Source organism: Balaenoptera acutorostrata, chromosome 16 (genome assembly GCF_949987535.1).
Source record: "Balaenoptera acutorostrata chromosome 16, mBalAcu1.1, whole genome shotgun sequence".
Lineage (NCBI taxonomy): Eukaryota > Metazoa > Chordata > Mammalia > Artiodactyla > Balaenopteridae > Balaenoptera > Balaenoptera acutorostrata.
Genome location: NC_080079.1, coordinates 29,610,936 through 29,638,281, shown reverse-complemented (window position 1 = coordinate 29,638,281; position 27,346 = coordinate 29,610,936). Strand labels below are relative to the sequence as shown.

General features: G+C 42.6%; 1 long non-coding RNA gene across 3 annotated transcripts in view; it reads left to right on the top strand.

The window, feature by feature from the left end:
- Positions 1 to 25,602, top strand: part of LOC102997825 (uncharacterized) — a 45,727-nt gene extending 20,125 nt beyond the window's left edge. The window contains exons 3-6 of one of the 3 annotated variants that reach the window (XR_451448.2): positions 2,128 to 2,447; positions 19,284 to 19,667; positions 20,667 to 20,833; positions 25,070 to 25,602. This is a non-coding gene — a long non-coding RNA (uncharacterized LOC102997825). The remainder of the gene's footprint in view (positions 1 to 2,127; positions 2,448 to 19,283; positions 19,668 to 20,666; positions 20,834 to 25,069) is intronic. The other 2 variants (XR_009005683.1, XR_009005682.1) reach the window with 2 other exon arrangements.
- The last annotated feature ends 1,744 nt before the right edge of the window (positions 25,603 to 27,346 follow it).

The window sequence follows — 27,346 nt, the reverse complement described above, 5'->3', positions numbered from 1 at the left end:
AAATACCCCGGCTTGCTAGGGCTTATGATCTGGTGGGTGATCCAAATGTGTAAACAAGTCATTCAATGCAGTGTGAGGAGTGCAATACTGGGAAACCGCCGGGGTGGGTGCTAGACACGTAGGCTAGAGCAGGAGGACCAAAAAGTTGTAAAAGCCCAGAGTTTAAGGAACACAGAGCACGGTTAGTGGAAGAAATGAAAAATGGCTTGGTCTGATTGGAGCAGAGAGGGAAGAGGGAATGTGTGAGCAATGAGATTAGAAAGGTAACCTAGCCCCAGATTTTGAAGGACCATGTAAAGCATGGTAAAGGGTTTTAGCATGCAGGAAATGGGGTTCCGTTAGAAGGTATCAGGCAGAGCATGGAGCTAAGGAGAGAGATTTGGCCTGATCCGTTGACTTGTATGTCACAGGCACGCAGTGGCCACTAAAGCCACAGGAAGATAATATCACCCAAGGAAAGGAGAAGAGGGCCTTGGACAGCAGCTTTAGGAACACCAGCATTTCAGGGCTGGAAAGAGAAGGAGGAGACCCCCCCAAAAAGATTCACAGGAAGGAGGAGGAAAACAATGAGAGGTGATATAATTTGCCTATGATCACAAAGCTAGTAAGTGGCAAACTTAAAATTCAAAATGTCTCTATCATCCCAAAGCCACATTCTTGAACTCAACATGTCTTAAATATTGTTTTCCCTTACTGCCTGGTGATGTAAAAGTGTTATTTATACGCTTTTCCAGGGGTTCATTTATATAACAACAACAACAAATTTGTCAAGGAATTTGTTCAGTGCATCCTTGAGTTGCGTTAAGGAAGCAAACTCATGAAACATGCTTGTAGCGGCCTCCTCATGGCTCTCCTTGTGTGCCCTGCCAAATCTTTGGCTGGGACATGCTCTCTTTCTACCTAAGAAGGCCCCCTAGGACATAGCCATGCACAGTTCATTGGCAGATGCTTAGGATTTCTCTTCAGAAGTCCTTCCATGTGGCACAAGGGGCACGTACAAATCCAGGAACCACTCTGGGTATCCATAATTAAGTGCAGGATATACAACAGTTCAGAAGTTATAAAGTAAAAATAAATTATTAAATTCCCCTGTCTCCCCAACCCCACTGCCTATAACCCATTCCCAGAAATACCATTGTTAACAATTTAGTATATATCCTTAAATGCATTTTCTACACATATATAAGTAAGTTTTTTAATGAAAGGGATCATATCATCTGTACTGTTCTGAGACTTTCTGTTTAAACTACAAAGTGGCCATCTCTTCACATCAGTGTATGTAGATTTACCTACTTCATTCTTGCCACGTACCAGTCCACATTGTGAAGGTGCCATTATTGCTTTAATCAAATCCTCTATTGATGGCCATTTGTATTGTTTCTAGGTTTGTTTTGTTTTGTTTTCAGGATGCTTTTCTTCTGCAGAGTGTGAGGGCCCCAAAAAAATGTTGTTTGGGCTCAATTTTGGACCGAACATTTTTCTGAATTTGCCATTGTTTGTCCTTAACTTTCTTCCCTTTTTGAGCTTGTTGGCTGTTTCCCTCCTGCTGTTCCCTCTAATCTCACTAATACTCAGTTCAAGGTATGTTTGTTGCTTTAAAGATCTCCTTACAAAATCTAGGACTCTTTGGAGGAGGTATGTTCAGCAAATAAACAAACTACCATCCTGACTTTACATTCTTATTCTAGAGGATTTCGGAGGCACTGGAAGAAGTTCTCTTGTTATCTGGGAATCAGCTTAAAAGCCTCAAGTTATGTTTAAACTGTGCTTCTCATTTCCTTTTTAACAGTATCATAGATAAAGATTGACTGAATATGTTTAAACTGAAGGCATAGCCTATAACTTCAAAGAGTTTACTGGCTCCTACAGTCTACTGGGAGGCAAAATTAGTGTAAGGGAAACAATTGGAGAGCAGTTGAGTATTAATTATGTGTTACAAGCCCTTGGGCACCAAAAGTTCAGGGAGGAGAAAGCTAGAGGAGTTCTCTGCCCCTCCAAGGGAAAGGTGGAACTTCAGCTGAGTTAGGAAGCAGGAGGTAACTTTCGGAGAATTTTAGGCAGAAGTTGGAAGGCTTTTCAAGTACAGGGTAAATTTTCATACCTTTTTATTATCTGAAATTTTCTTAGTTTTTGTTTAGGATCTGCTTACCCCCCTGAGAACATAAGCTTGATGAAGGCAAGGACCGTTTCTATCACTGTTGAATCCCAGTTCCTGGTACAGTGCCTGGCACATAGTGGATGGTCAATGGATTTATGAATGAATGAACAAATTAACAAACAACCATGGGGTGTGTGAAGAGCAGTAAAAAGACTGGACTATTTGGAAAGAAGTGTCTTTCCTTGAGGAGTAGAGGAATCTCTGATTCTCCAACAGACTGGCAGAGGAACAAGTAAATGGGCCTGCATGGGATTCAAAACACAGGGGCAAGTGGAACCAGCTGAACAAGGTATGATGATTGCCAAGGTGGACCCTGTGTAGATTGCAATAGGGCTCTTGAATCTGAAATTAAATTAAAGCACAAGCAAAGGAAAATTGATCTGCATAGCCTCCTGGACTCTGCTTGGTCAGCTGACAGTTAGACTTAAAAAAAAAAAAAAAAAAAAAAAGATTTGTTCAGTTCTACCCTTCCCTTGCTAAGAATACAGTAAAATGTTAATGTGATCACAATACTTTTATTAACACCTACCATGATTGTATTCACTCTTTAAGCAGATAGGTTCATTTTTATCTCATATTGAACCAGTTGTTGACCAAAAAAATGGTTTGTTTCATTTTGTTTCTACATAAACTGTTGTTTTGTAGGTCTTTCCGTCCTGTGCTCGTGAATTGATTATTGGACCTAAATGCAGTGCTTCACATTCCTGGCACATCCTCTCTTATTGATTTTAGACCATCTTTCACCGTATGGAATCCATTTTAAACCTTGATCCTATCATCAATCATAGTAGTTGCTCCTCTTAGCTTGGGGTAATCCATATATATGATCTGCAAATCCCCAAGGATTTGGATGCCTAGAGATCCTTTGGAGAGTTTTAAGGGGCAAGGAGTGTTTACCAGCTGATATACCACCAGCCATGTGCAAAAAAGAAATGACATTTGGCTCTAGGATGACATTAGGCTCATGGGTACGTGGGGCAAAACTTGAGGGTAATTGGAAAGGAGAAACTGTTGGAATTCCAAGTTAAAGCAAGCCAAGGTCAGAATCTCCAGTTTAAGCAACCCAGAAAGTTTTCTTCTAGGAAGCAGCATTTTGGATGCAGAAAGGGGAAAAGTAGCTTGACAAGTTTTGAGGCAGACAGCAAGGGGGAAAGGGCATGTTGCTCAGTTTATTTATTTATTTATTTATTTATATTTATTTTTGGCTGTGTTGGGCCTTCGTTGCTGCACGCGGGCTTTCTCTAGTTGCTGTGAGCGGAGTCTACTCTTCGTTGCGGTGTGCGGGCTTCTCATTGCGGTGGCTTCTCTTGTCGCGGAGCACGGGCTCTAGGCTCGTGAGCTTGAGTAGTTGTGGCACGTGGGCTCTAGAGCACAGGCTCAGTAGTTGTGGCACACGGGCTTAGTTGCTCTACGCCATGTGGGATCTTCCCTGACCAGGGCTCAAACCCATGTCCCTTGCATTGGCAGGAGGATTCTTAACCACTGCGCCACCAGGGAAGTCCCATGCTGCTCAGTTTAGAAACAAAACTAGGGGTGAGAGAAGGATGACCAGCCAAGTTAGATTGTGAGCCTCACCGCCTGGCAGGCAGATATTAAAATTCACTTAGAATCATGGACTACTTGGAATAATCTTCCCTTCCAGCTCTCAGGAATAAGTACTACTTTGGGGGTTTAAGATGTTTCTCCTCCTCTAGCCACAGTCCAGGTTTTTCACTGGAATTCTGCCTCATTGAGACTCCTCTGTACCTCTCCTCTCAGTCTGCCTCTGTTGTAAAATCAATTACAATTGGCTTACATCTCCAGTTCTGGGTACATTTTCCATCTGCTCCAAACATGCACACCCTCCGACTGTACCATTCCCCACTCCTCCCACCTCCCCCACCCCCTTCCTTCTCCCCATTAACTTTATCTTCTTAAGCAGCTCAGGAACACAGATGTTTTCACCCTGTAGCTCCCGCACAAGGGTATTTTCCCAGTGTCTCTCTGTGTGTATGCTCCAGGCACAGTCTCTCTGGGGAGGGAGAGAGTAAATGTTTTCATTCCAAACCCTCAGGGTCAGGTCTTGTTTGTCTAAACTGTGTTTGTTGCCATAATTATCAGATTAGCTGATCTCTGGCAGCAAGTTGGGGGGCAGGGGAGGGGGGAGGATTAACCCTTTGTAGGGTGGTTGCTGTGCTTTGTCACGGGAATACTTCTGGGAAGAGCTAACCTGGAGGATTTGGCTAGAGTTCTTTTCACCAACGCTAACAGGCCTCAGTAATAGTTTGCTCTGAGTCAATCCAGCCACCCAATGGGCTCCACTGCTGGGATCCAAAAGGCATTTAGTAGAGATGGAGGTTGAAAGGGCATCTCTCCAGGGATCTGCTGGGGAAAGAAAGAGACAGAGCTTAAAGAGAATCTAGATAAGTAACTCAACAAGGGGTATCAGCGTCTCTCAGGCTGAATAAGGAAACCAGGAGTATGCACTGGACGTCTTCAGCCTGCCCACCCACGCCCTCCCCCTTAGCATAAAGGCTGTGAGACTACCAGGCCCCATTTAGGTTTGTTTGGGGATTTTCTGTTGTTAGAAAGAGTACCACGATCATTTTCACCACTGCAGTTTTAACAAAACCAGTGGTCTCCCTTTGTAAGAATATTCCTAGCCTTTGTCATCAGACTCAAATGGCTGGGCATTTCAAGATTTTCTCGTCTTCCCTTGTCTCCCATAGCACGACTGAATTTCTGTCTGGCCTCCAAAGATACCATAAATACAGAGGTTGCTTTCTCCTCTCAACTCCAAGAGTAGCAACTCCTTTGCATTTTAATTATCTCTTTTACAAATGAATAAATCTTGTCTCCTCAAAAGTGTTGTAGGCTCTTTGAGGACAAGACTATCCTTGAGTCCCATACATTGGAGGACCTAAACATATAAATAGGAAGTTCTTAGTAAATATTTACTGTTGATAGTGTTTTTCTAAACTTCTTTTTTCCATTTCTCACCTCTGTTCCTTTCTGTTTTGTGTTTGATTTTTTTGTGTGTTTGTTTGTTTGATTGTATACTGATCTTTATTTCTGGACCAGTCGTCCAATTCATACTCATCAAATTTTCCTCCTCTTTTCACCAAACACACACACACACAGAGTGAGAGAAGGAAACTAACATTTACTGAGTGTCTATATACCTAACATTATGCAAACTTATTCCATGTGCTTTTCAAATACCTTGTTTGAAACCCACAATGGCTTCTGAGATAAGTGCTATCAGTCACATAGAAGGAAGTGGAGACTCACAGAGTTAAGTCACATACACAAGCTCCCACAATTTTAAGTGGGAATGAAGACTGAGCCCCATATGTGCGTGGCCCTAAAATCCATACAAATCCCATCTTTCTAGTTATGGAAGAGGAGAAAAGTTCAGACAATTAGGGAAAACACACTTTTACCAGAACCCTGACTAAAAATCAACCAGTCTCTCTTTGGTATTTTTTCCCCAATGAATATAACTATAATAAAATCTGTATTAAAAATAAAAGAAGCTCAAACCCAATACACAAATTCTGAACAATATTTTATATAATAAAGTAGTTTTGGAATTGCCTTAGCTTTAGTTATAACTGAATTAGACTCATCTGTTCATGTCCATTCTGTTTATAAAGCTGTCATTGCTTGAAAGCAAATATGATTTTAAAATATTCTATGCAACCCACACACTGATGCACCCAACATTGAAAAGAATGGCTGCTGACGTAGACTATTCCCGTGTTCTGAGAGGACAAAAGTCTTTACTCTCTACTGATATTGCCAGACCTGGTTGCAAATGTAAATAGGGCATAGACAGAGGTTCTTGGGAAGAAATGTACACAACCAGATTTGGGCAGGAGTTTTCAGTTCTGTCCCAGGAGCAGAATTCAGGTGAACGTCCATGGAAGCAAATAGCCAGGGATCCAGCTCCCTTCTCTGCTGCCAGAGAGGTGCTCTGTTCAACATGCAGCCAGCTAAGATGCCACACATCTCCATGTTCTACCCAGGGTTCTTCCCTCCTGACACCTGCTCACCCTTCACCATAAGCCACATAGGAGAAAGATCCGACAGATCTTGAATACGTCAACTGAACTGTGTTTGTCAGTTGTTCTGATGGGAGAGTTAATGGCAGACAGGTTGAAATGATTTTGTTCCTGATCCAGAAATTTCACTGACGTGGAAAGAAATTCACTTGGCTATATTAGAAAAGTTTTTAAAAACACTGGGAAATGGAAGGAGAGATGATACAAGTGCCTTAAAGGAAATTCAAAGAAGGACTTACTGGGGCTTCCCTGGTGGCGCAGTGGTTGAGAATCTGCCTGCCAATGGAGGGGACACGGGTTCGAGCCCTGGTCTGGGAAGATCCCACATGCTGCGGAGCAACTAGGCCCGTGAGCCACAACTACTGAGCCTGTGCTCCGCAACAAGAGAGGCCGCGAGAGTGAGAGGCCCGCGCACCGCAATGAAGAGTGGCCCCCACTTGCCACAACTAGAGAAAGCCCTCGCACAGAAACGAAAACCCAACACAGCCAAAAATAAATAAATAAATTAATTAATTAAAATATATATATATATTAAGAAGTACTTAAAAAGAAAAAAAAGGACTTACTTTAAAAGATAACAAGGTAGGAAAGGTGATTTTGGCACCTTGCGGCAGAGTGTTAGCCATATGTAGAAAAAAACAAGGCAGATTCTTATGAAAGAGAATCTCAGGTTCCTACAATACCATTCTTGATCCTGGCTATGAACAGTGAGCTTGTTGTTATTAAGATGCTTGAGATCCCACTCTACCACTAATAGCTGTGTGACCTAAGGTAAGGCACACACCCTCTCTGGGACTTGTGGGGAAAGTTGAGGATTGGACTAGATGACATCTAGATTCCTTCTTTTGTGGATATGCCATCAAATTCTGGGCCCCTGTAGGGAAGCAAATAGGAAAAGTTGCCTAGAGAAATTACATTTACTCAATTTAATGTATACAAAATGCTAAGAAAATGCCTGGCACACAGTAATTCTATAGAAGTATTAGTGATTATTATTATACTAGATGATGAGGCTGATGAGGATGGATCCATGCACTACAAACACATTTTTACCTCCACATCTGTAATTCAAAAAGACACATAATCCAGTATTTTGATAACTTTAAAGCCCTCTGTCTTGCAAAAACTTTGATAGGAGTTCAATGACCTATGGCTATTGAAAGTTACGAATAACTATAATTCATGGAAGGAGAATTTGCAAAGCAAACAACCACCATGACAAAATATACGAATGTTTTCTTTGAAAATCTAGCTTTCTTATTTGGTCGTGGAATGGATTAGGCTGACTTGGGAAGTAGTGAGTTTCCCTTCGCTGGATTCAGGGACGTAGATGTCAGGTGGCCAGATGGACTGCACTGACTTTGAAGAAACTTTCTGCCAAAATCTCTATAATTCCAAAGTGAATCCCAGAATCACAAAGTGTCTCAATGCCTGTGGGCAGTAGAGGGTGGCAGAGGCTGGACTTCAGCCAGATTACTTAGTCCTGTAATAAGAGCATAATATCAGTGCCATAATATCAGCCTGGAACATCTTGCACCTTAAATAGTGAAGCTGTGCCTTCTAAGCCTTTAGTTGAAAGGTGATTAGTAGAGTGCATTACTGAGTAGTATCCTGGGTCATTCTCTCTTTTCAGTGCTGAGACTAAGAATTAAAAGAAGTAAGGAATAACAGAGCCACACAATAAGAGAAGGGTCAGAACCAGAGCTCTGGGTTTTTTCTAGATTTGCCTCCCTGTGAAGAGATGGTATTCTCTTGGGCTGAAGATGTAGACCTGAATATGAGTAGAGGCTCATATGCAGCGTTAGAGCAAGATAAATGGCAAGTAAAACAGAAAACGAAATAAATAATCAGAAAGAACAGAAGGGCAAAGGGCAGGAGATAGAGAGTTGGAGAGGCAGAGGGAGAGAAAATAAGGAAACGAAGGGACTTTTCTAAAAACAAAAGTTTATACTTTGAATGAAAGAGAGAAGTAGAGAAACAACATTTAAAAAGAAAAGGGATGGCAAAGAAAGAAAGTGGTAACATATTGTACATGAGTACTACAAAAGCTAGGTAGAAAAGAGTAATTAGGGTTGAAAAAAAGTCTATTATAATTTAACCTAGTTATCTGATGAGAATATCTACAGGTGCCTCTTTGCAAAAGAGCGTCTCAGCCAGCGGACTCAGGATCTGGGAAGAGACCTCCTGTCAACTCCCCAGGAATTTCAGCCTGTCTAACATAGCATAGATCAGTTGTTAACACTGGAATTAGAAGCAAAGCTTCTGTTGAACCCCCTTAGAACCTGTAACCTACCTTTCCTTGGAGGGCTCCCTTCCTTCCTCCCGTCACTTCTCTCTGTCCCCTTCTTGGCTTCACTGTTACTTAATTGACTGTGGGGTGCTTGGTCTGGAGAACCTTCAGAAATGCCTTCCAACCCTCCAGGCAGACAGTTCTCTACTTCTGCTTTCATATTCCTTTCTTCTTTCTTTCTATGATGGCTCTTTTACTGGGATCTGAGGTTTGGGGAATAATCTAAGGATATGCAATGGGAGCAGGGATGACTCACATGACAGCTCAACTGTGTTGCTATGGCTCAGCTGTCTCTTTTTCTGGTGGGAAAAAAAACCTGGAAAAATTGGTTCTAGGTCCACAGAGAGGTTGCTTGGTATCAGGTATTAGTCATCATTGGAAGCAGAAGCCATGTTACAAAATGGCTGAATGTTATTTTATAAACAGTCGTGATAGTGAACTAAATAATTTAATGAGTACTAAAGATAAAACCATAGATCCCGCCCTTGAGGGGCTAACAAACCAAAAGTGGTAGCCCTAGACCCCTGCAGTTCAATAATCATCATCACTGCCTGATACTGAGCACCGAGGTGCTTAGGTGCTGGGTACAATGCTGAGCATGTGACAGTCATCAAGTTATTTAATCCTCATAACATCCCAGGAGGCAGGTACTGTTGTTGTCATCCCCACTTTACAGATGAGGAAATGGAAGCCTACAGGTTAAATAATTTGCCAAGATCACTCAGCCTGAGACAGACTGGGATTCAAACATGCTTGGAGGCACCTTATTAGACTGCCTTCACCCATCCCCTTTCTACATCAGCCAGAATCCATTTAATGACTCAAGACTGACTGCAAGAGGAGTGAAGTCCCCAGATTCATCTCATTCCCATTTCAACACTCATTTTGAGGATTCATGCTTGAGAGCCGCTCCCGTGAGCCCTTCCTCACTGTGTCACCTGTGATCCAACCTGCTTTAACCTGTCTGTTCTTCTACCTGCCTGAACCTGCAGATGCCCACACTGAGGAATCCTTGGCCCTGGGTTCTTCCTTCTCTTGCCCCCTTTCCACCAATTCATCCAGAACCCTAACCACATCAAGCCTTCCCAGCAATGGTGGTGTTACCCCCAACTAACTGCACATACCTGGGACCTTTGGGGTTCCTACATGTGCTGATTGTCTCCTTCCTAAATCAAGTGAATGACTGAGTGAAGAAACATAAACCTCCTTCAAGACATGAAGTCCTGCTCTCTGGAAGGCTCTCTGCACCTCCTATCCAAGGTGTGGTGTCTTCTTTTCAAGTACTTTCTGCCCATAGCAACAGTCCAATAAAAACCTTCACTTGGACTCTGTGCTAATTTGGAATTTAAAGTGACTAGTTTTGAGAGATTATGCAAAGTATGCATGCAACCAGGATTTTGGAATAGAACAGGACAGGAATGTTTTCACGTAATGGTTACTAATATAGTTATTAAAAATCGTATTATCAGTTTTCACTGTCTCTAATAATACTTTTTAACCCAGTTTGAGGTTTCCAATTATCTGAAAATAATAATGTTAAAATTTATAATTCAGACTTTTTTTAGATCAACTTTCCCATTCCTCCAGTCCCACCACCCTGCCTTCCCCAATCCCTCCAGGCATCCAAAATGGTACAATCTATATGAATAGGGCCAGGTATCTTATGAATACTCGGTAAATATTAACTAACTGACTGTCTAAATGAATTAATCTGTTAGCCTCTGGTACAAGTGCTTTTTCTGTCTCTCAAATTCAGATAATTTCCTCTCCTTTTACTAACATGGGCATTCATGCATTCAGTTCAAACAGTTGTTTACTTAGGGCTGTTCTGGCCTCCACAGATGCACAGTGTGGTAATGGTGCAAGACAGTATGAGAACAAGTGCTCACATGAGGGTCACAGCAATGGGGAGATGGAAAGAACCTGGGCCTTGACCACAGCAGACCTGGGTTCAAAGGCTGCCTTATCTGTGAAACTGGAGTATCCACACCCAGCTCATAGTGTCATTGATAACAGAACATTTTGGGAGGGGTTGTTGAATGCTGTGTGCATTTACCTCTTCAATCTTCCCTGAAACCCTACATAGGAGGGAAATGGGACTTCGTGGGGTGGAAAGATTTGCCCAGCCTGAGGTCTCCCAGCTAGTTAGTGATGGGCATTGCTGGAATTTGAACACATTCTTAACTCTGAAACCACACAACACAGATGGGATTCGAACCCAGCCAAAATTCAGATTGGGACTTGAACCCATGAACTGGGACTTGAACCCACTCACTGTCTTTTAATCGAAATTGAACACCTGGTCTCAGGACTTACTGAAGCTCAGGTTCTTTATGTCTCAGCGCAGAAGGAATTCAGCAAGAGGCAAAGTGATAGGTAGATTTATTGTGAGAGGTGCGTGGCACGCTCCATAGACAGAATTTGGTCCGTCTCAAAAGGCTTGAGAGTGGCCCCAAAATTTGGGGTGGTTAGTTTTTATGGACTGGGTAATTTCATAGGCTAATGAGTGAGAAGATTATTCCAACTATTTTGGAGAGGGGTTGGGGATTTCCAGGAATTGGGTCACTGCCCCCTTTTGGCCTTTTGTGGTCAGCCTCGGAACTGTCACGGAGCCTGTGGGCATGTCATTTATCATATGCTAATGTATTACAATTTATCTTACATTTGTAGTAAATGTTCCTTTACTTTTGAAAAGTGCTATCCTTGTTTCTGCTCAAAAAAGGGAAGCAGGGGATTTGCCTTTACCCAGGTTGGCTCAAGGAGAGGATCGCTGTGCCCTTTGGGTTAGGTGTGGTGATGGCTGCTGGAGAAGTGGGGGAACTGGGAGGAACTGGGCAGATGGAAAGGGAGACAGTGGGAGGCAAGTCAGAAAGCTGTGATGACTCATCTCTCACTGCAGGGATTCCACCACCAGTTCTTCCCAGCTGGCTTTTTCAATCCCCATTTCAGGTGTGGAAATATCCTAATGCCTGGAGTAGAGGGAAAAGACTGGGGGGAAGCATTGTAGTATAGAAAGAACGACAGTACAAAGCTTAGAGCCAAGGACACTAACTATGAGCTTTGAACAAGTTACTTAACATCTCTGGGTGTCCCTGTGTATAATGGTGGTGATATACAGACCTCAGGGAAGCTGGGACAACCCAGTGAAATCTTGTTCATAAAGGACCGGGCAGAGGAGGTGACTGTTGAGCACCTGGGGAAAGATGCGACACTCAGACTGCAGCCCCAGTTAGTGACAGAATTTGGCTTTTGCTGAATCCTACCCAAAACACAACTGGGCTATGGTCATCCTCCCAAGAAAATGTGTGATGATGGTAACTCTAATGGCCACTAAAGTTAACTAAAGTTACTCCATTTGGGAGAGGAAAAAGGAGCTGCAAAAGAACTCCATTATCGGAAGGGTAAAAATGAAAAGCAACATTTTAAAGAAAGGTTTTTTTTAATAGATTTATTTATTTTTATTTATTTATCTTTGACTGCGTTGGGTCTTTGTTGCTGCTCGCAGGTTTTCTTTAGCTACAGCAAGCGGAGGCTACTCTTCATTGTGGTGTGGGGGCTTCTCATTGCAGTGGCTTCTCTTGTTGTGGAGCACGGGCTCTAGGCACGCGGGCTTCAGTAGTTGTGGCACGCAGGCTCAGTAGATGTGGCTCTCGGGCTCTAGAGCGCAGGCTCAGTAGTTGTGGTGCATGGGCTTAGTAGCTCCGCAGCATGTGGGATCTTCCCAGACCAGGGCTCGAACCCATGTCCCCTGCATTGGCAGGCGGATTCTTAACCACTGCACCACCAGGGAAGTCCTGGGAACATTTTAGATGAAAAAAAATACAAACATTGTGAATCTAGAAAAAAATCTAGAGTAGCTCAATAGAAGGTCTAAATTTAACTGTAAAAAAAAGAAAAGTCCAGGTGCCTGAGGTGGGGGGAAAAAAATTTTGCTGACTATTCAAGTAAGATGTTTATAATAAAAATACAAATTAAAAAAAATTATGCTGAAAGTAAGGTTAAAAAAAGGAAATCCCACAAATGATTCTCAACGTTTTTTTTAATTGTAGTAAAATACACATAAACCACTGCAATCATTTTTAAATATACAGTTCAGTCCTATTAAGTACACTGACATTGTTATGCAACCATCACCACCATCCATCTCCAGAACTCTTCATCTTGCAAAACTGAAACTCTGTACCCATTAAACAGTACTCCCCATTTGCCCCACCTCCAGCCCTGGCAACCACTGTTGTACTTTCTGTCTCTATGAATTTGACTACTTTAGTTACCTCATATAAGTGTAATTACACCATATATTTCCTCTTGTGACTGACTTATTTCACTTAGCATAATGGACTCTCAACTTTTAAACTATATATATTCCAAAGTCATTTGCAAAGTGATTTAAATTTCCATATGGAAGAAGAATGAAGATGGCTCTTCCCAGACCTGGAGGAGGGAGTGGATGCAGGTAGAATGTGGACCCAGTGGAACCCCAATGCAGTTTTGTGGATTAGGGACTTCTGTTCCTTTCTTTTTTTTTTTTTTTTTTTATGAATTTATTTATTTGGCTGTGCTGGGTCTTCGTTGTGGTGCGCGGGCTTCTCACTGCAGTGGCTTCTCTTGTTTCAGAGCACGGGCTCTAGGCATGCGGGCTTCAGTAGTTGTGGCACGCGGGCTCAGTAGTTGTGGTTCGCAGGCTCTAGAGCGCAAGCTCAGTAGTTGTGGCACACGGGCTTAGTTGCTCCGCAGCATGTGGAATCTTCTCGGACCAGGGCTCGAACCCATGTCCCCTGCACTGGCAGGTGGATTCTTAACCACTGCGCCACCAGGGAAGTCCATCTGTCCCTTTCTTGAATACTTTTGTGTTGCCGCAACATAAGAGTTCAGAGGGGTGTTGGTCTTAGTATTCACAGCATTTCCCTTTGTGTTTTCCGTAGGGTCCATTCCATTATTACCCTCTCCCACGGTGTTCACTATAGCTCATAATAAACAGGCAGATGGTCAGCTAGACAGTTCATTTTACTTACAACTTTCCATGTAGCAGACACAGTCGATAGTTTAAAGTGGATAGTTTTAAAGAGGAAATTGTAGTGGGCAACATAGTCACATCCCATCATCTCTACTCCTTTCTTTCCCAGATTATGAAGCAGCTGTGGAATTTGGATGGGTTGACCCTTCAGCTCTTGAAATGAACTTTGATTGGTTTGAGTGAATCAGTAAAGCCCATCACACTGACCATCGTGATTGGTTTGGGAATGGGTCCATGACATAATTCCAACTAACGAGACATGTTCACTGGAGGTGAACTAGGAAGCACAAAGTCTCAGACATACTATATCAGTCTCAGTATGAAGGCAGTGCTAGGGACATCAGAGTCCTTGATGACAGGGTTCAGGCTCTGGATCAACCCATCCAGAGAGGTCATGAGGATGGAGCACCATGATGGGATTAGTGCCCTTATAAGAAAAGATGGCAGAAAGCCTCTCTTGCTCTCTCTGCCATGTGAGGACATATGTGATAAGGCAGCTGTTTGTAAGCCAGGAAGAGAGCCTCACCAGAACCTAACCATGGCAGCTCCATGCCTCTGAAATGATTCACAGGCAAGCTGCCTTTGGGGGGCTCTGAGGGTGGCATCGTCACCTAAATAAATGAAGATTACAAAGAAGAACAAGGAGGAGAAGGGGAAGGAAAGAAAAGGTGAGAGGCAACACGGTGAAGAGCAGTACTCACTCATTTCCACCAGAACAGCAGAGAACAATGAAAGCACACCATCCAAAGGCCTGGGGGCATGGCCAGAAAAAGTGTGCCAATATCTTTGAAATCTTATATTTTATTGTAAAAAATCATGCAAATTCTGCATTCTACTTCATAATGTGCCTTTACTCTTTTATATAAAAATGTTTTCCTAAAAGTGCCATTTTATACCAATTTTTTTTTTTTTTTGGCCATGCCGCGAGGCTTGCGGGATCTTAGTTCCCCAACCAGGGATCGAACCCTTGCCTGCAGTGGAAGCACGGAGTAGCCACTGGACCGCCAGGGAATTCCCTATAGCAAGTCTTTGAAATGATCTCTTGGCCCTGCCCTACCTATCCTGGCACGCTTACACCCCAATGTGAGTAGCACAAGTGCATCAGAAAAAGCGCTGGATTCAGTTTTAAAATCTGAGTTCCTTTTCCGATTCCATCCCTTCACAGCCATATGACCTTGCAAAATCACTCACCTTCTTTAAGCTTCTCTTTCCTCATGAGTAAAAGGGAAGACGACATCTCTTTGGCCTTTCTCACAGGGCTGTCAAGCTCCAAGGAGATAATGTGAGAGAGAGAGACTTGGGAGACCAGGAAACTCTGACCCTATCGCCCTGTAGGGTGGTATCAGTATTATTTCAGGACCATTTTGGAAGTTTCTCCAGCCCAGACTAATCCATTCTTGGACAAACCTTTCTGATACCTTTTTGTCCGATCCTTGCACTTGTGCTAGGAAGAGGAATACAGGAAGGCAAAAAGGATGAGGAGGGGTTATTTATAATCAGCTGTCAAGGGGATGGGGGAGAAGTCGGATCTTATTTTCATGTGACTCTACATCTCTTGGTTCCCCTCATTTCTACATCTTCCATCTTTAATATGGAATCTCAAGCTTTCCTACTCAGAGGAATACTGAGCCTGTATCCCCTATCCTTGCCTTATGAACAAATCACCTAAGATTCAGGGTAGAGCAGGAAAGACAAGCTGGTTTCATCTTCAGCACCAGCTCTGACCCATTGGTTGCTTGGAACACTGTATTAAGAAAACCACTCAGCGGGAATGGTTGCAGAGGTCAATTAGAGATGTCTGCCACAGGCACAGAAAATGAGAACAGCAGCACATGTGCCATCACTGGCCACCCCTGGTTTAGAGGCTTAAGATGAGTCAACTCTAAAAAATGCAGCAAATATTAAAAGCTGGAAGGTTTTCAGAAAAATCTCAAATGTGAGGATTTTCATCCTCTGGGACATTTACAAAGTCAGTAATATTGGCTTATGTCTTATTTTTAATAATATAAAGGGCCAGCTCCTTATCTGTGATAGGATTAAATAGGTTAACTAAATGTCAAGTTTCCTTTTGGATAGAATAGTATCAACTCCATTCTCTAACCCAGGGTGTATTATGCTAGTCACTACATTTGTTGAAATCACAGAAAATTTGGGGATGTTATTGGTCAACCTGACAGTCCAGCATTGAACCCATGAGCAATTGTGGACATAAATACAGACTGAAAACCGAGATAAGTGACTGACTGCAGGGAATAATACTAAAAAAAACCCCAAAACAAAAAACAGAGTCATGGTGATTAAGGGTGTCGGGAATCACTGTTCTAATGAAATCTGGTGTCAATCTTAAGGCAACTGCTTCAAATCCTACCCCATATTTCTGAGAACTCTAGGGGTTTCAGATTTGGATGAACACTCCATGAGTTTATTTCAAAATACTATTTCTATTTTAGCATGTGTTACTTGAGACTTTTAAAAAATAACAAACAGCTTCCATTAAGTAAAGTATCTTTTTTGTTGTAGAATTCTAAGGGGTTTAGCACTGTGTACATGCACAGCATTTAAGCTTTTAGGAATTTATTTTACCACTTTGGTGCTTTCAGTTTGCTTGAAAGCAGGCCCTTTTGGGCAAAAGGCCCTGTTGGGCTTTAAAAGCTGTCAATTTGCCTTTATCTGCTCTTTAGGCAACTAGACTTCCTGGCTGAGTAGAGACTGTTTGGTTAGTTTTGGTCATGTCTTATACTGCAAGAAGCTACACATAATAATAAGAGATGCAGTAATTAAATATTTTTGGAATTTCTTATTTTATTTTTCTGGGTTACTTTGGGGCCCACTGTTTTGAGCTTCCTTTGCAAATGAATTCTTGCATTTTAAGTAATAAGCCATTGAGGAAGGGACTGTGAGATGGGTCACACTTCAGAGAAAACCAGGCGTGGAGAGTGACATGCTGGCGTTGGGTGTCTGTAGGGGAGATGAGCACAGAGAAGACACAGGCTCTCCTGCGTCTCTCCTCAAAGCAATGGGGAGGTGGTTTTAGTAAGAAGGGATCTTTCTGGTGGCACTTTCCTGCTCCGCACTTCCTTATCCTCATTCTCTTAAATGTTTCCTCCCTCTCTTTGCCTCCCTTTCTCCTTTCCTTTCCCCTTTATGTTTCTTTACTATCCCCCTTTTTTTCTAATTTCCTTCCATTCTCCTGCTTTTTCTCATCTCCTTCTTTCTCTCTTCCCCATCCCTTCATTTTTGTCCTAACTGCCATCCTCTGCTTTTTCTGTGAAGACCATTTTCCACTGTGGCATCAGACTGCATTTCCTAAAGTGTATTCCACCAAGCTCCAGGTCCATGAGATGCTTTGTGGAAAATAAAAAAAGATGAGGTGGGGAGTGGGAGGTGAAGCTGGATCTGTGGTTACATTGCATACCATGTCTCCCCCTTGGAGCTTCAGCACCCCCATTAGCATTTTATACGTTCTGAGAAATCCTGCTGTGAAGAAACTGGTCTAACCTGGCTTATCCCACTGCTCCCCAAACCTCCTTGACCTCAGTGTCTTTTCCCTTCAAATAAATGAATCTCATTGAGAATACATTTGGGGAACCCCTGTGGGAGAGCCTTTCCTCTTGGCTCACCTTGGAGCTTCAGAGCATTGACTTCCTCCAGTTGTACCTGATGTCAAGGCATCTTCTCGCTTGTCTGAGGCTTTCTGAAGGCCATCACAGCCAGGGCTCCTCTTCTGTCTCTTCCCTTCACTGCCCAACCTGGCAAAAGACATGCTGCCAAAAAGATTCAGACATGCAAAACTTCTATATTGCTCACTTCTCATGTTAAATGTTTAAGGTTGGTTGGTGGTTCTTTTTTCTTTTCTTTTTTTTCTTTCTTTTATTTGCCTAACAAATTGTCAAAGATTGTTTTTGAAGAATAATATGCAGCATGGCAGAGGTTCAAGTAAGGGAACATTTTGATTCCCTGCTGGTGGCAATGTAAATTGGTATAATCATTCTAGAGGGCTATTTGACAATATGTAGCCAAAGTCTTAGAATTCTACTTTTGGGACTTTATCCTAAGAAAATAATTAAGGATGTATGCAAAGATTTAGCTACAAGGATTTTTTTTTTCCCCCTGGAGTGTTGTTTATAATAGAAAAAACTTGGAAACAACCTTAATATCCAACAATGGGAGGCTGGTTGAGCGTACTGTGGCATGTTCATGTGATGGGGTATTATGTAGTCCTTACAAGTAGAGTTTTAGGAGAGTATTTACTGACATAAAGTAGATGCCCAAGATCAATTCTGTGTAAAAAAAATACATACGTACAATGTACATTTTTGTAAAATCAACATTCATTGAGTGTTATACATACATATAAATAAAATTTAGCAGTAATTGTCTCTTACTGGGTAGTAGGATTTCAGCAGCTTCTTGTTCATCTCTGCTTTCTGACTTTTATATACAGAGCATGTGCCTTTTGTATAGTGAAAGGAATAGATAAGTTAGAAAAATTAGCAAGAGTGGTTGATGATCCCATACAAGTTTTGTTAGCATTTGAACTCCCAGCTTACTCCAAATAGGGTCCTGTCAACACCAACTGGGACTTTTCTGTCTCCTGGGGGTAAGTACTCCATGAGGAAGGTCAAAGAGAATGTCAACCTTCCTTCTGCTATCTGAGGAAATCTGGATACAAGAGCCAGTTTCTAATGTTGTGATGCTGCAATTTACTGCGGGAAAAAAAAAAAAAGATCAACACACCCCACCATCTATTTATTTAATATTAAAAATAATATTTCACTGAGTTTGGCTGGCGTCAACTCGAGCAGTTACTCATACAGGAATTCAAACAAAAGCAGCACTGGCCCTGGGCCAGTGGGCTGGTGCTGGGTGGTCCATGTCCATCCTTAGCTCAGAGTAGCTCCTAGGCTGCTTTCAGACCTGCTTCGGGTTGACAAGATGATGTATTCATTTATTTATTAGAAATGTTTTAACAGGAAATGCTAATAGTTTGCATTTAGGGAGAACTGCCCTGGAGACAGCTGGAAGAACCCAGCAGACGTGGCTAGGGAGGAGATTGCTCCTCTCATCCTTGGAGTCAGATCAGGGCCTGTTGTAAAAGTCTACACTGGGGCCCCATGCACCAAGTTAGCCCAAAAGATGCTGGTTGCTTTGCTTCAGGACAGAAGCAGAAGGAGCAGCGCCGTTTTTTCAGCTGCCCTGGTTCCCTTCTCTATTGCCATTTGTTTCTTAGGAACCTGAAGGTGTGTTTTCAATGTGGCCATGAACACAGATGTTGGCTCTGCTAGGAACGAATAGGTCCTGTGTACACACACGTTCAGGTGGGAGTGTGTGAGCCGAGGTGTAAGCAAGCACATGTGTAACTCGAACCCACTTTTAGTGTGACTGTGGGCTGGTGGAGTTATGTGTGAGTTCAGGGGTTACATGTGCACATCTTTTCAGTGTATCAGGATGAGTGAAAGACAAGTGTTTGCAGGGGATTTCAGGCGTGTCCTCAAGCTCCAGAGTGCATTCCAATGTTGGATCATATTCATGGGTATGGGCTTGTGGAGCCCAGAGAAAAAATGAAAGACAGGGGTAGTACAAATCAAGCCCGAATGTTTATGTATGAGAGGAACATAAGCAGGTTTGTGTATCTTTAAAAATCCTCTTCCAGCTGTTTTGGAAGACTGTAGGACTTCATTCGTTGGGGGAGGGCGTGATTACAGTGCCGTGGGGAATGGGGTCCAATGTCTAACCCAGTCTGGCACGACAACAGGGCTGTTCCTGTGTTTCCAGATAACAATAGAGGTGAAGCCTAACCCTGGAAACCAGTCAAGATTTCCAAAGATAAACCCTCGGGCAGCAAGAACACTGTCAATGAAAAGAAACTGACCTTTCGCCTTCTGGAGTCACAGAATTCCCACAAATGCTGTGTCCTCATCAGCTCTGGCAGCCTCGCCACCACAGCCCAGACTTCGACGCCAATTCATAAACAGCACGGAGGGGGCTGTGCTAGAAGTCAGAGCTTCTCCACCTCCAGCACCTCAAAATACAGGCTCCCTGCCACCCCATTTTCTTCTAGAGGTTAACCTTCTCCCCAGGCTCACAAAGTTATGAGAGCCTTTAAGGGGTTTTCCTCTGACAGTGTGGTCTAGTCTGCTGCTGCTGAAGAGACCTCAGGTGAGACTTTAGCCTTTCAGAAATGTGTTCTAAAATCTGAATGGAGAGCCTTTGGAAGGACTGAACAGCCTTGGGAGTCTCAGGGCAAGGGTAATGGAGGACTTGGGCTGGGGTGGGGAGGAGTGGGTGAGAGAGGACGAGGGAGAGGCGTCCGTGTCTAAGACGGTGAGAGGTAAGTACAAGGTTGGAAATTCATTAAATTTCTCGTTTAAGGTCACACAATTAATGAATCTCTTTGAGCCCCAGGTTCCTCAGCAAAATGAGAATGTTAGAGTTTCTGGTTTTTAAATCCAATAAACTAGGACTTTATTCCTTAACAACTGCTTTCCCCCACCACCCTAAAAACCATTAAGTATCATCACATAAACCACTAGAACAATGGTTTTCAACCTTGGTTGCACATGGAATTGCTGGAGAAGGTGTCGACAGTGTTAATGCATGAATTCCACCTCCAGAGATTCTGATGGAATTCATCTGGGTAAGGCCTGGACACCAGGACCACTCTCTCCTTTCTTGAATCCTCTTGTCAACTCTTATCCTGAAATGTAGGTATTTTCTAAAGTTCTGTCCTTAATTCTCATCTTTCTCTATATTTTCTCTGTATTTCTCTTCTTATTCATTCCCACATCTTCAACTATCATTTCTTCGAGGATCATGTCCAAATCCATGTAATTCCTTATCTATTTATCCAGCTTTCTTTTGCCTACCTACTTCTGGAATGATGCTGTGTCTCCAACACATGCTGTGTTCCAAACTCAACATCTTGAGTTCTGTTCTTTGGTTTCCCTATTTCTGTAATGATACATTCCCCCATTAGCCTATCACCAAGACTTGAAGTGTTAGTGTTATCTTTGTTGATTTAAAAAATGTATTAACATGAGTATTGGTACATAACCTCTCTGCCACAACATAAACTTCTCTACCACCCACCATGAAGAGAATATTGTCTTTGATAGCTTTGCTAAGCCTGCCCTCTAAGTAGAGTTCTGCCTTTTCCAGGATGGTCCCTAGGCTTTGTGATTCAAAATAAGGAGACCGGATAAACAGAGACAAGACTGAAGAGGCAGAAGGAAAGGAGGAGATGAACAAAAGACAGAACAGAAGAAATGGAAAGTGAGGGGTTAAGACAGTGAGGAGCTCCAGAGCTGATGAAATGTAAGAATCAGGTGAGGAAAGTGAAGTTTAAGAATTGTTCCTAAAATGTATGCTTTTTAATGTTCTTAGAAAATGGCAAGAAAAATTTGAATTTGTTTTAAAATAGTTCTGGTTGCTAGATTATTTTTCAGTTCAGCATTGCTTTGAGACTGAGCCTTGTGATGTCCAGCTTATATTTGGGTTATACATGACACCTCCTTCCTCATTTGCCACATCTAAACAGTTGCCAAACCCTGTAATTTTTTTCCCTGCCAGCCTTATCACTACTGCCCAACAACACCATACATGCCAGCTCGACTTCCTCACACCTCCAACTTTTTTCTTTCTTTGAACTGTGGCTCATTCTGTTTCCTACACCCAGAATCACTGCCTATATCCATCATAAGTTCTTTCTATACTTCAAAAACCAGCTCAGATTCCACCTTCTCAAGGAGACCTTCCCTGTTGGCGCTTTACACATTCTACATTCCTTCCTGCCCTTGCACTTGCAATTTTCCAAAACAACAGTAATAATAATGATGGGAGTTCCCTGGTGGCCTAGTGGTTAGGATTAGGTGCTGTCACTGGCATGGCCCAGGTTCAATCCCTGGTCAGGGAACTGAGATCTCACAAGCTGCATGGTGGCCAAAATATGAAAAAAAAAAAAAAAATGATGATGGTGGTACCAAGGACTAATATTTATATTGAGCTCATTGTGTCCAGGCACTATTATAAGTGCTTTGCACATATTATTTCATTTAATTCTTGCAACAGCCCTGTAAGGTAGTACTGTGGGAACTAAGAAAGGGTAAAGCGACTTCCCTAAGGTTACATGGCTATAATTGTCACCAACAGGATTTGAATCCAGGCCTCAGAATCTGTATTATTTCTAGAGTGTACTTACATTTTAATACTTCAATACATGACTGAATATATTCCTGTCATTCCTCTATGTCTACAGGCAGTTTTCATTTGCTACTGCTTCACATTTTGCACCTCCCCCTATTCAACACTCTCAAATAAATGCTTGTGCTTCACTCTCGTCACTTACATAGTCACTTAGCAATTCCCACTGCTATCCAAATAGAAGACATCAGCATGCACACGATCAGGATTTTGACTTACAGAGGTTCACTTTAGGTTGAAGTCTTCAGGGACACTTAATCTAAGAGCAGGGAGCATATGTTTATAAATGTTACCTTTGAGTTTCATCTTCTTCCTCATAATGTCTTTGACATGTCAGCTGTAAAGCAAACCACAGAATGTCCATACTTGAGTGAGGCGAAGATTTAATGCTGCTGCTCTAGTTCAAGTGGCTGTACCTAGAACTACAGTTGTGTTTTGCCAGTCATTGTGAAATACACACACAGTGATTTAATACAGCTTGGTTTATAATCAGATGCAGCTCTGTTCTAACATCTTGGAGTGAGCAGTGAGGTTGCTTTTAAAGCAAAGGGCAATTCACTTGGTCAGGAACAGTTTTCAGGTGAAGAAAACTATAGTTTTAGTTGAGAAATACATAAGCCAATTATTTTTAATTCTATAAAATATAAAAATACTTTTCAGGATAAAAGCATGCTTTAAATTTTAAATGCAAACTATTGGCCATGATTAAGGACTGATTTACTCTCCCACATGAAACAACCCCCAAAATTGACAGAATATCTGAAACAGTGGTTTGAAAGGCACTGAATATTGGGCAAAGGAAGATAGTGATCCCTGAGAGATGTGAAAGAAATGAAGTAAGCACTATAATTGCCCCAGATTACTGCCTTGAGAGAGTTTCCAGGCCATAGCACAGAGAGGGTACCCAGGCAGAGCCAGGCAAACTCAATGAGTTGAGAAAACAAAGCTGAGAGTCTGAGGAGACTAAGGCTGCTGGAGTTCTTAGGAGAGAACTGCACAGAAAGAGGAAGTTATAGAGGTTTGCAGAAGGTTCTCACTTGAGTATTCAGCTGAGGACTGATCAGCACATACATATAAAGAAACTACCTGAGGCCAGAGAATCATCTAAAAAGGTTAGAGGTAATGGATTGGCACTCACATAGGGCTAAGAAGAGTGTCCGTTCTCACCAAACAGACTTGAAAACTTCAAGATTCATGGGTGGGGGGATAAGAGTACACAGAAGGGTACTGCTCTGTAGTAGAGACTAATTAGTCCTAGGCTGAACACTGCCCCAGTCCTACCTAACACATCTTAAAAACAAGACCCAAAAGCATTAAGCTCTTCCCAAGTGAGTTAACCAAATCCTAGAACAAAGCTCCAGAATATTTATAGAAATATGGAAAGGACAATGTGGTCTGGACTACTACGACTAATGAGTTTAGCAAGATTGCATGATACCAGATCAATACGTAAAAATTAATGCTATTTCCACATGCTGGCAATGGGCAATCAGAAATTAAAATTTAAATAAACAATACTATTTACAAGAGTATTAAAAGATATAAAATGCTTAGGTATAAATCTGACAACAGGTATGAAAGAACTATACTCTGCAAACTACAAAGCGATGTTGAGAGATATTAAAGACATAGATTGTGTTTTCAACAAATGATGATGAAAAAATTGGAGATCTGTATACGAAAAATGGACCATAGGTTTAAATGTAAGACCTAAAACTATAAAATTTATAGAAGAAAACATAGGAGAAAGCCTTTGTGACCCTGGGTTAGGTAAAGATTTCTTAGATACAACCCCAAAAGCACATTCTATAAAAAACCAAATTGGTAAATTGGACTTTATCAAAATTTAAAACTTCTGCTCTTTGAAAGACACTACTAAGAGAATGAAAACACAATGATAATTGAAAGGAAATATTTGCAAATCATGTATATAATAAAAGTCTTATATCCAGAATAAAGAACTCTCAAAACTTAGTAATAAGAAAAAACCCCAAAATAAACAATTAACCCATCCAACAAGAAAATGGCAAAAGATTTGAACAGACACTTCACCACAAGGACACGTAGATGACAAATAAGCACATGAAAAGATGCTCAACTTCATTAGACATTAAGGAAATGCAAATTAAAACCACAATGAAATACTACCATGTATCTATTAGGATAGTTAAAATTGAAACACAGATGATACCAAGGGTTGGTGAAAATGTGGAGGAACTAGAACTTTTGTCCACTGTTGGTGGGAATGTAAAATGGTCCAACCACTTTGGAAAATAGTTTGGTAATTTCTTTAACATTAAAACATAACTCTCGCATGATCCAGCAATTTTGCTCCTAGATATTTATCCCAAATAAATGAAAGCATATGTCCATACAAAGACTTGTACATGAATGGTCATAGCAGGCTTATTTGTAATAACCAAAGGTGTGGTCCCCAGACCAGCACTATCAACATCACCTGGTATGATGTTGATTGTTAGAAATGCAAATTCTCATACCCCACCCCAGACCTACTGAATGAGGTGGTTTGTGGGTTTACCATTTTCCATTTGGACTGGAAATTGTCCCAGCAATATGAGCTTATCAAACCCTTTAGGTCATTCTGATGCAAACTAAAGCATGATAACCACAAGCCCCCCGACTCCACCCCATCCCTTACCCCAGATGATGCTGGTACCCCAACCACACTTTGGGAACAACTACTTCAGAACAATGCTTCTTAAACTTCAGTGTGCATATAAATCCCCTGGAGATCTTGTGCAAATAGCAATTCTGATTTGTAGGTCTGGGAGGGTGGGGTCTAGAGAATCTGCATTTCTAATAAGCTCCCAGGTAATACTGATTCTGCTGGCCCTGGGAATTCTGGTAAAGATTATCCTTGGAAATGCCCTAATTTCTTAAAAGCAGAGCTCATTTGGCTACCTCAGTTCTTCTCCTATAGAGAACCCATTGAGTGTTAGGATAGAATCTAGCCTTCTTTATTCTCTTCTGCTCTAGTACCTACCCAGTTTTGGAAGAGAACTAAAACCCTTCCCTTTCCAGCAGAAAGGGGCTCTCTTCTGGAATGTTCTCTTGGCTGCCTTAGATTCTGACATTCCCTTAGAGCCTAGACCAGAGGTTCCCAATATTAATTCACCTATGAAGCTTTTGAAAAATACCGATGCCTGGACCCAGGAGATTCTGTTTGGATTGGTCTGGTGTGGAGCCTAGGCAGCAGTATTTTTAATGCTCCCCTGGTGATCTCACTGTGAGCCAGAACTTAGAATCACTAACTAGCTGACTAGCTTACATGTACCCCCAGACTGCCCCCTTTTATATTCATTCAACAAGTATTGATAAACCATCCTCTATTTCCCTCCCAGGCTCTGAGCTACTGTGCTGGGATACCAAGATGAGTAGGCCATGGTCCCTGCCTTCAGGAAGTTAAAGTCTGGTGAGAGAGACAGAGAAGTCTACACAATTTTCATACCTATGTTAACTGCTACAACAGAGATATCTCATTCGGTAGATATTTATTAACAATTTACAAGTTTTAGGCACTAGGAATGTTACAGTGAGCTAGACAGACACAAGCTCTACCTTAATGGAGCTCATGTCCAATGGGAGGCCCAAGTTACAAGGGACACAGAAGAGGGGGCCCGAATTCAAACTGAGAATCATCAGTAAAGGACTCCCGAAGGTTCTGAAGCTTCCACTGAATCATTTTGTTTTGTTTTGTTTTGTTTTTTAAATTTTTGTCTGTGTTGGGTCTTCGTTGCTGTGCACGGGCTTTCTCTAGTTGCGGTGAGTGGGGGGCTACTCTTTGTTGCAGTGCGCGGGGCTCCTCATTGTCGTGGCTTCTCATCACGGAGCACGGGCTCTAGGCGCGCAGGCTTCAGTAGTTGTGGCACACGGGCTCAGTAGTTGTGGCTTGTGGGCTCTAGAGTGCACGCTCAGTAGTTGTGGCGCACGGGCTTAGTTGCTCCGCGGCATGTGGGATCTTCCCGGGCCAGGGCTCGAACCCGTGTCCCCTGCATTGGCAGGCAGATTCTTAACCACTGCGCCACCAGGGAAGCCCCTCCACTGCACCTTAAAACCTCATATCATCCAGGCCCAAGAAGAGGTGAGAGTACTCCTGGCAGAAAAGACAGCATGGGCAAAGGCCCGAAGGTATGAAAGAGCGTGGCACATTCAGAGAACTGGCAATACCACAGCCAAGGGGGCTTCCCAAGAGCCCAACTCTTGGGATTTGTCTAATGGCTTCTCCCCTTCCTCCATCCTCATGCTTAAGGCCGCCTTTCCCCTTCCACTTAATAACACTCTTCAGGGTTCAGACATGCACAGTTGTCTTCCAGCTCATTCTATAAACCCAGAGCGCCACTATTCTGACACCATTTATACGGCAGTTTCAGGCGAAAACCTTCTTCTTCCTCTCTTCAGACTGAGACTGCTTCCCAGACGCACCCCGTTTCCTCTTTTCTGCTCCCACCACCAGAAAAGGTCTCCAGGTGGCGCCCTTTCACTCAGTTCTGCTATTGTCGGGCACACCCATTTTCCCACCTAATTTCCTCTCCACTGAATTTCCTCCCCGCAAACTCCAGGGCTGGAACCTTAATTTGAGGAAGAGGATCACAGGAAGCATATTGAATACACAAGCCAGTTAAGCTGTTCAGTTTGCGCCTCTCCCTTTAGTTCAAGCCGCGGGGTTCATTCTTAGCTCTCTCCTCGCTTCAGTTTCCGTTGCAGCACACTGTGCTCCTACCCAAGACTTCCCCAACTCCACCCACCGTAAGCTGGATGGTCCCCACTCCTCGGTGAAGTTTTTCTGTTCACACAGACAATGCGTGCTCAAAGAATTGTTCCCCGGATGATTTGACATCTGGGCACGGATGAGGGTACATTTTTAAGGGGGAAAAAAAAAGAATCGAGATCCAACATGCCCATCCCTATCCCCTGCTCTTCGCCTAAGAGAGAACCGGAAGGATGTTTCCCCCCCCATAGACGCTGCTGTCAAGAAGCAAGCTGCTGAGAATTCCCTGGCGGTCCAGTGGTTAGGACTCCGCGCTTTCACTGCTGAGGGCCCGGGTTCGGGGAACTAAGGTCACGCAAGCCATGTGGCGCAGCCGAAGAAAACAGCAAGCTGCTGATCTCCTCATGGAGTAACCTGTTTTAACGATCACAACAACCGTGGCAATTGCTTCGCCTGACCGGTTCCCCTCCCCACCGTTTTTCTAGCCATGCTTACTAACACTGAGGCAGGAAAATAAGACCCCAACAGAAAGGTAGTGAGGAATTGTTATCAACGTTCCTGAGAGCAAAAGCCAGGCGTAAATAATCTTGGTAACCCACATAGTACCTAGCACAGTGCCTTATCTAGTCCAGGAGGATTACTCTGTAACAGACACAAATAGAGCAAAAAATACGTGATGGATTCCAGCCTATTTGGAGAATGGAAGCTGCAGCAGTACAAGGCCAATTCCAGGGTTTACCCTAAAGTCCACAGAGATAGTCACTACTTCCCTATTTATTTCCACTTGCTATGTATGGGTTGAGAAGGTGTTTCGATTGCTCTATCAGACAACATTTATTGAGCATATGCTGCCTACTGGTGCTGTGACCCTGTGACTGGATGAGAATTCTCATAGGGCCAATCAGACATA